Here is a 9,715-nt window from a genome sequence, read left to right as displayed (position 1 = left end):
TGAAAATGGTTATAGGTACTGGAGACAATGTGGGAAGAAGATAAGAGAAAGATGAAAGTGTAAAGAAAGAAATTAAGGAGAAAAATGGGCAGGCATTTTGGGGATATAGAAATGGATCATAATATGTTGATGATAATGTGTTTTGTATCCTCAACTGCTCTGGTGGGAAGTATTTTCATTTTGGATAAATTCAACTTATTAGCTAAGTGATGTATAGTGATTAAAGATATAAAATAAATTAAAATTTAAAAATAATTTAAAAAATAAAATGTAACATAAAGGCCTAACAAAGAAAAGAAACAAACGAAAAATTCTAAGGCCTCCCAGAGATTGGGAACTACACCTATGCACCGAGAGGGCTCTGCAAGTGTACTTCTGGTGAAATGTCCAAGTTGATTTTGAGAATGGAACTGATTTAGGCTGGACAGGAGGGATGTGAAGGTTGTAGCTGTGTTGAGAAACAACATATTTCTGAATGGTTATAAAATTTCCAAGGTCCTCTTTGGACATTGATCACGACCTTTGTGGCCAGCATTAGCCAAGAGGTTCTGAGGCAGAATACCTGCTGGTCCAGGAATGCAACCCAAGGTGAATTGGTATTGGGCTGGTTTTGGTTTTGGTTTGCCCAATGTCATGACCCAGGTAGAACAGACCAAATTATGGTGGGTGAGATGTAAGGTAGCTGGTCAGTGGTGACAGAAAAAGGCTGATGGAAGTCACTATGAGTTACAATGTGAAAAGTGAGTTGACCAGACTTACTGTGTGTATTCACATTGTCTAGCAAGCATTACTGCTATGACCCTTTTCACCTTGTAAAACTGACTGGAGTGGTTGCACAATAATATGAATATATTGAACAGTACAAAATTGTATATACTTAGACATGGTTAAAATGTATCAAAGTTTTGCCTTGATCAAACATTAGGCCTCTCAATCTTTTAGTTTCCTCTGCATACTTCCTTGTAAAATGCCTTTTGAGCAAATAACCCTACTAAAGTAGTTCAGCAAGAAGCATCACAGTAAATTTCAGATCTTTTAAAATGAAGTGATTAGGTTTCTCATCATCCACTACCCCCGGGTGATGTCTGATCACCCTGTTTCTTCAGCAAGTATCCTATTTTTTTAAATTTTATCCAGAATCAATGTTTATTTAGTCATTTTTCATCTGATGATCTCAACACTGCTCCTCAGTTTTTAATTTCCACTGCTCACTCTGTATTTGAAGTTGAGCACAATCTCTCTTCCACAGTGCAACCTCCCATTTCAGTAGACCATAAGCTTACAATAATGGTCCAAAATAAAGCTTTTCTCACCCCTCTTTAACCAGTGTCTTTGTAACAATTTCTTTAAATAAATTTCAAACTTTTTTGAATTGTTTTCCACAATAACAACAGTCATGGGATGTTCAGAGTAGTAATAATAAGTACAGAAAGAATGGTGGTTTGCCAGGGGCTGGGTCAGGTAGGAGGAATGGAAAGACTTGACATTATTGTATAATAATAGTTGTAGATTGTTCAATTTTACAAGATGAAAGGAGTCATGAAGATGGATGGTGGTGATGGTCCTAGAACCTTGAGAGGAAAGACAATAAATTTGTGTAATATATACTTTACAAAAATAAATGAAAAATAATAAAAACACCACTATATAAGGATATGTAATCTATTGTCCTTGTTGGAGTGATACATATAGTGGCCAAATAATGAGCAATGTTATTCCAGTAATGGGTTAAGACTTGAATCAATTATGGCCCATCTGTGCTAAAGTAGAAAGAAATACTGATGTCTTAGTATTAGGTCTAAAATCTTTCACCAGTGCTAGTTTTTTCTCTGTTTGTCTTCTGTACTTTCTTCCCCACCAGCCCTGATACATAGTAAAGCACACACATAAGGAAGGAGAGTCAGGCAGTTTAAACACAGAAGAATCTCTGCAGTGAAGAGGGCACGTGGATCTGGAAAGCAGGTTGGAAAAAGAAACAGAACACAGGGAGTCTAGGCAGCTCGGGAATGAGACAGGAGAAGCTTGGGCCTCCCTCTCCTGGTGGCCTTGAGCTCAGCAGAGAGTTGGCGTGGTCTGTGCAGTCTGTCTCTGAGAAGGGGCTCAGCCTAGACACAGACCCAGGACTGGCTCTGTGGTGTGGCTTTCACTATATAGGAAGGTGTCCTGCAGAAAGCATAGAAATGTCTTGCCTCCTTGTCCCTGCGTGAGAGTGTGGTTCTGAGCCAGAACTGTTAGGAAAGGATAGTCACAACAAAGGGAGGAGGAACAAAAAGGGACCAAAGGGCAAACAGGCATCAAAATCAGAAAACCAGTTTTACAACATACTACCCCTTCAGAGGACAGAAAAGACAAAGGAATAAATAGGAGCAAGGCATGCTGACTGTTCTGATCATGAACCCTTAAAATATATATGTAAACAACCAGCAGTTGGCATAATGTCTATGTCACTGGACTCCCAGACTCGGTGACTTAAACTCACACCAGGCACATGTGCATGCATGCCCAAGATCCTGAGAGGAGAATGGAGGAGAAGCGATTGCAGTGTGACCATCCTTCTGGAGGGTGGTTTATCACTTTCTGTCTCTCTCTTTCTGGTGAGCACATATGCCCTATAACAAAACTATTTAAAAAATATATATGGAAAGTTGCAGACATACACAATTGAGCAGCTGGACATATGAAGAGCACCAGACTCTACCTTGATATACACTAAAAAATACCCCATCCCTAGATGAAGGGGCTCTTGAGCTACATTGCTCAAGCCTGCTCCTAACCGTGCATAATGTACTATCACCAAATAAATCTGCTTGCTCTTTCACTCTACTTGCATGCTCCTTTCAGTTCTTTGAGACACCAAGAACCTGATTCTTCTGAGACAATGTACCCTCTCCAGTGACATAGCTATTGTGGTAAGCAAGCTAGGGGGTAAGACTCTATTCCTTAACCTTTTTGTGATTTTCATATTTATTTCCATTGGATTTCTTCGCTAAACTGGGACAACTGAGGCAGCATCAATAGCTCTTGGTATGGGCAACTCTGATAGAGCTAGAAACTGCCTCTGGAATGACCTGCTAGTTCTGTAAGCCCCAGGGGTGAGAGATTGTTCTTTTCTTTCCATCTCTGTTTTCATCTTTGATTTCACTGTGTCTTCTGATTCATGAGTCAGGATGGTTCTTGGCATGGACACCTGCCATATAGGACTGAAAGACCCTCTGGACCAACCATCAAGGCCTTAAGTCCTTAGTGCTAAGAGCCCCTTCTTTTTCTATACTGCTTCATTTATGGCTATCTTGTGGGCATAGGTCAGAGAGTTAAAAGCTACTAGGGGTCCCACCACATGAAGTCTCCTGTGTGAGGACAACCTGGCCTTAAAATGTGTGAGTTAAAACTTCCCTGGGATAAGGCAAATCCAAGCACCAATCAGGTTCATGTTTGTTTGGCCCCAATAAAATTTCATGATGACATGAGACTCTTTATCTTTCTTGGAACCTTTATTTCCCTATCTGGCTGATCCTCCTCACCTTCTTCTGCCTGGACTCCACATTTGACCTAAGACATCATCTTTTCTGTCTGGGGAAGCAGGTACTGTGAGAAAAAGTGCTTCAATATGTCATTCACTTCTTTGTACTACTGCTTCCAAAGGCACTTCCCAGGTCGCATTGCAGTGGTTATACTTAACATTTGTAGGGCCCACTCAGATTATTGTGGGGACTCATGTTGCTTATAGGATCTTTTAAAGACCACATTTGCAGGAGAAATAATTAAGAATACTATGATCCAGTGGCCAGAATACACAGAATGTATGTCAGGAGACTGTTATGTGCCTTCATTTATGTTCTTTCCTTAGGCATTCTAGGGAGAAACACACACAGACTTCCTCACTCCTGGTAGGTGGACGTTTTTCAGTCTGGGAATACTCTTCTCAGGCCCAGGGTGAATTGCTTATCCTCTAGCACCTGGACCTTTGCAGTGCTCTCCAAGTTTTTCTGTTTCAGCTTTAGGGCACTTCTCTGCTTAGGCAGCCACATTAACTCCCACTTATGCACTAGATGAGAATTTTGCTTATAACCTTCCTCATGAGCTAAGTCAACAAGCTTGAAAAATGTAAAGAAGTGGGATGTTGTTTCTGTAGGGTTTTGTGAATTTTGGAGGGATATAATCAAGAACCAAGCTTATCAGGAAAAACCTTGAAAATATGTAGATTGTCTTTTTTTTTTTTAAATCCTCAATGTTTCCTCAGTCATTCCTGGGAGAAATGTGCCTATAACTAAGTCCAAGGTTATAGTTGTTTTTCTTACTTGAACAATATGCCACTATGCGAGCTTTGCCTTCCTTCAGCATAATGACAGGCAACTTTCCTGCAGACTTCTCTTTCTTTCTCTCTTCCTGTCTTTAGAGCTTCCCATTCTATGTCGTTTTCTCTCCCATTCACTAGAATGGCCTTTTCCAGGGGGATAACACACCCTCAGTCCTCCCTATACCTGGAGTTGCGTTCATTTTAGGACCAAATGGAAGTCTTAGAGGAGATGCCCATATCAAATGACTCTCTCCCAGAAAGTATTCAAAGACCTACTGATTTTTAGGAGCCTCACTTGGGTAAACTATATGTTTCTCTTCTTCAAGCCTAAACCAGATGGAAAATAGGCCATAGGTAACAGGAATTCCAAGAATTCTGAGGTCTCTCAGGCTGAAGACATTCAGCCAAGAAAATGGTCTCAAGAACTAAAAAGGACAATAGGAAGCTGGTGATGCCCAGGCCAGTCCTGGAGCTTAGCTTGCATTCAAGGGATGCTGTGGATGAGATCTTAACTCGAGAATGCTATAAAAGCAAGATATACCCGAAAGATGTCAGAATGCACCGAGAAGACCAAGAATGCATGGCCATCTAGCAGTTCTTAGTAGGGAACTGATGGGGACAAATTGCCAAGAAATGTCTAGATTGTTCACGCTCAGTCACCTGCATGCCTGCTGCCACACCAGGACAGTCTCTGCCTCTAGGTTGCCTACTCCCCTTTCTGTCGTTCTTTCTCTTATTTACAGCAGGCATGAGAAATAACCACTTGAACTCCCCATGACTCACCCCTAGACTTTGTTTTTAATAACTGGGAAATGTTTGATCTTGATAATTGTTCATATTTAAAAATGCTACTTTTTAATGTTGATTTTCTATCCTACCACTTTGATGTATTCATTTATTACTTCAAGAAGTTTTTTCATGGAAGTTTTTTCATGGATATCGTTGGGTCTTCTATGTATACAATCATGTCAACTGCAAATAGAGGTAATTTAAACTCTTCTTTCTGTATTTGAATTCCTTTTGTTTTATTCTCTAGTCTGAACGCATTGACTAGGACTTCCAGTATTATATTGAAAAGGAGTGGAGAAAGTGGGCAGCCTTGTCTTCTACCAGTTTTTAATGAAAAAGGTTTCAGATTTTCCCCAGTCACTGTAATGTTAGCTATAGTTTTTTGATAGATGGCTTTGATTATGCTCAGAACTTATCCTTCTGTGCCAATTTTGCTGAGAGTCTTAATCATGAAGGGACTTTAATTTTTGTTAAATGCTTTTTCTGCATTGATTGAAATGATCATATGGTTTTGGGACCAGCAGTTGGCGTAATAGCTATGTCACTGGAATCCCATGTAGTTGACCGTGGTTTGAGTCCCAGACCTGGTGGCTTAAACTTATGCCAGGAGCATGTGCATGTGTGCCCAAGATCCCGAGAGGAGAATGGAGGAGAAGGGATTGTGGTGTGACCATCCTCCCTGTGGGGTGATTTCTCACTTTCTGTCTCTCTGTCTCTCTATCTTTCTGATGAGTGACCTATAGCAAAAACGTCTGCCCCCAAAGAAAAAGATAAGAAAGAAATGATCATATGATTTTTATCTTTTTTTGTTGTTGTTGACATGGTCTATTATATTTATGGTTTTGCTTATACTGAATCTCCCTTATATCTCTGGAATAAAGCCTACTTGGTCATGATGAATAATATTTTTTATGTGTTATTGGATACAATTTGCTAATATCTTGTTGAGAATTTCTTTACTTATATTCATCAGAGATATTGGTCTGTAGTTTTTTTTTTTTTCTGGTCATGTCCTTATCTGTTTAGGAAATGATAGAGGCTTTATAAAATAAATTTGAGAGAATCCTTTCTTTTTGGAACTTTAGAAATAATTTGAGAAAATTAAAAGAAGAACACTTTTTCTTTAAAAGTATTGTAGAATTCAGAAATGAAGCCATTAGGATCTGGACTTTTCTTTGTTGGGAGCCTATTTACCCTTGATTCATCTCATGGCTTATTATGGGTCAATTCACACTTTCTATGTCCTTTTGAGTCAATCTTGGCAGATTATATGTGTCCAGGAATTTGTTCATCTCATGCAGGATTTTTTTTGTTGATGTATACTCACTTACATTATCCTCTAATGATGTTTTCTATTTTTATTGTCTGTTGTAATAGTGCCTGTTTTATTGTGATATTGATTTATCTGATTTCTTTTTCTCTTCTTAATTAATCTAGATAGTCTTGTGCCAATCATATATATCTTTTCAAAGAACCAGCTTTTTCTTTCATTTCTTTTCTGTATGGTTTGTTTATTTTCTATTTCATTTATTTCTGCTGGAATCTTTATTTTCTCCTGACATTTTTTTTTGTATTTTTTTGTTGGCATTTTACCAGTTGCCTGAGGCATGATGTTAGGTTGTCCATTTACCACCTTTCCATCTTTTTCTTATGTCCACTAATTGCTATGAAATTCCCTCTTATGACTGCTTTTTGGATGTCCCAAAAATTATGGAAATTCATATATTTGTTATCATTTGTTCCCATGAATCTTTTGATTTTTGTCTTAATCTCTTCGGAAGTTGTGATGTCATCCAGGAACAGGTTATTTAGTTTCCATGTATTTGTGTATGTTATTTTCAATGGAAATTGATATCAAGTTTAATTTAATCATGAACATAGTTTCTATACCTTTGAATCTATAAAGGCATGTTTTGTGCCCTATTATGTGGTCAGTCTTCAAGAAGTACTATGAGTGGGTGAGAGAAATGCATATTTTGCGGTTTTAGGGTAAAAAGTTCTACAGATGTCTGTCAAGTCCTTCTGATTTATGGTATCATTTACCAGTTTTAGAATCTTAATTTGTCTATGGCTTTGGTCATTCTGGCAATGATGTGCTGTGGAATAGAATTTCTTGGGTTATTCTATTTGAGGTCCTTTGTATTTCTTGAGTCTGGATGTTTAAATGCTTCTCCAGTGTAGAGATATATTTGGAGAGAGGCCCTGAGGATGTGGGGACATGTTTTGAGTAAACATGACTTGTTTCTTTTAATTATAGTAAAATCTTCTAGATTTTCATTTTTTTTTACCCTTATTGTAGGCAGAACAAAGGGTGGAGTTTTTTAGGGGCCTTTTAACAGATACATATGATAGAATTCAAAAATCATCTTGACCCAAATTAACAAAGTCCAACTCCTGCTCTGCCTCCGTAAGATTCTATAGCCTTATCAACATCCCTTGATGTTGGGGAGCAGCAGTTAGTGTAATGGCTATGTTGCTGGACTCCCACGTAGTCAACTGTGGTTCGAGTCTTGGACCTGGTGGCTTAAACTCTCGGCAGGCGCATGTGCGTGTGTGCCCAAGATCCTGAGAGGAGAATGGAGGAGAAGGGATTGCGGCGTGGCCATCCCCCTGGGGGATGATTTCTCGCTTTCTGTCTCTCTGACTCTATCTGTCTGGCGAGCGCACATGCCCTATAGCAAAAACCTCTCAAAAAAAAATAAAAAAATCCCTTGATGTTTACAAAAATAATTCTCCCCACACCTACAGTTAGGCTTCTCTCCACTAGATAAGAAGTTTATTGAGTTTCTCTTTAATACAGATGTAATCAAGGAATACACCTGGTTCAGTATGTCTGATCCTTTATAGAATTGTTACGTGCTTGTTATTGTCTGCAAAATATCAACTTATCTATGGAATTTCACAAAATACATGTATATAATGTTGCTTTGCCCTATAAATAAAAACACTCAGTTAACCTGGGTAGCACAAGTTGCTTGGGCTGCTTAGGCTAGTCTGCCTGTATCCATTGCTACTCTGTCTCTTTGTCTCTTTCTTTCTGCTTCCTCTTAAATTGAGCTAAATCTGGGGCAGATGCTGATAGATTGGTGCCAAAATGTGGTATCTGGACACCCCAATTTCTAGACAACTTGGCTTCTGGACTACCCCTGCATCCCATATCTCACCCTTCTCAGCTACTTCCAGAGGTAAGTAAATGACTGGGTGGCTTTTTCTGCCCCCAGCGGTTTGGCTCTTGCTTTCTCTATTCTATCACTACTTCTGTTTTCACTCCTCTAGAATTTCAAGGAGGTGTATTCCCTTTGTGTAAAGCACTTGGTAGTGAACATGGACTTAAAATTCTGTGAGTCTCATCAGGCTATAAAAATTTTATGCCATTGTTTGACATATGAAATTAGTTTTTCCTCCTGTAAAATACACCATTCTGGGATGTGCCATAAATATTTTGCCAAAAATTGTTCCATATCCTTTTGGTTTTACATGAGTTACCATTTTGCTGCCATAACCCTAGAGATCAAAATGGACAATCACCACCATGGGTAACAAGTTATCTCCCACTCACACTGCTCATAAGGAAGAGATATTATAAAGTCAGGCTAATCACTCAAAACTGTCCGAAACCATTTCTCAAATGTTAGTGGAAATTGATACCTATTGCCCTTGGTGCCCTGAGGCTAAATCTTTGAAATTAACTGATTAAAAAAAAAGGGTATCTGCTTACATGAAGGACCACGTGCTTGTATAAAAATTTTACATGACTGACATCTATGCAGAAATGCCATACTTCAATTTAAAAAACCTAATAACTTTAAATTACCTCTAAAAGAGATATTAACAGCTAATGCAAAGACCAAACCTAATCCAACTGCCCTGCAGTCTCCTACTCCCACTCCCTCATTCAAGGTTTTATCTAAAGAACTGCCTAGGAAAAAAAAAACCCTAGAGGATACTTGCAAGCATGTCTAAACAGCACTTTACAAGAAGGGGACACTTCTGCACTTTCTGTCTGTCCTGAGACAAGCCACATATGAATGTTTACCCCATAAAATACTTAAAAAATTTATACAAGCTATCACCAAATATAAAACCAGCAATCATTATGTTATAGGGATGATAGACAACATAGTGACAAGCTAAGAGCTTATAAACAATGACTAAAAAGTGTTGGTAAAAATAGTAACTACCCCTGTCCAATATACAGTTTGTAGACAAGAGTCTGACGACGAATGCCATCAGATGGCTGCCAATAATATAATAAAAAACCCAAAAGTGACTAATAAAATGTTGTCAGGACTGGTGGTTATGTTACTAATAAACACCAGTCCCGCTTGCCACCAGAAGTCTTTGGTCAAATAGCCACCATTGCCACTCATACATTAAACAAACAAACAAACAAACAAACAAAACAACCTGATTCTTCTGAGAAATGCTTTTGTTTTGTTAAGGTGCATCAAGGGCCACAAAAAACCTATGGCTCATTTATAAGTAGGTTACAAAGATCTTTGTACAATAGAAAATGCTGATATAATTGAGACATTGTTAAAACAACTGGCCTTTAAAAATGCTAATGTCTATTGTTAAGAAATATTAAAACTATTTATGACATGCCCACCATCTCTTTTAACAGACATA

This window comes from Tupaia chinensis, unplaced genomic scaffold (assembly GCF_000334495.1).
Source record: "Tupaia chinensis unplaced genomic scaffold, TupChi_1.0 Scaffold000321_1, whole genome shotgun sequence".
In the NCBI taxonomy this organism is placed as follows: domain Eukaryota; kingdom Metazoa; phylum Chordata; class Mammalia; order Scandentia; family Tupaiidae; genus Tupaia; species Tupaia belangeri.
This window is presented reverse-complemented; position numbering follows the sequence as displayed.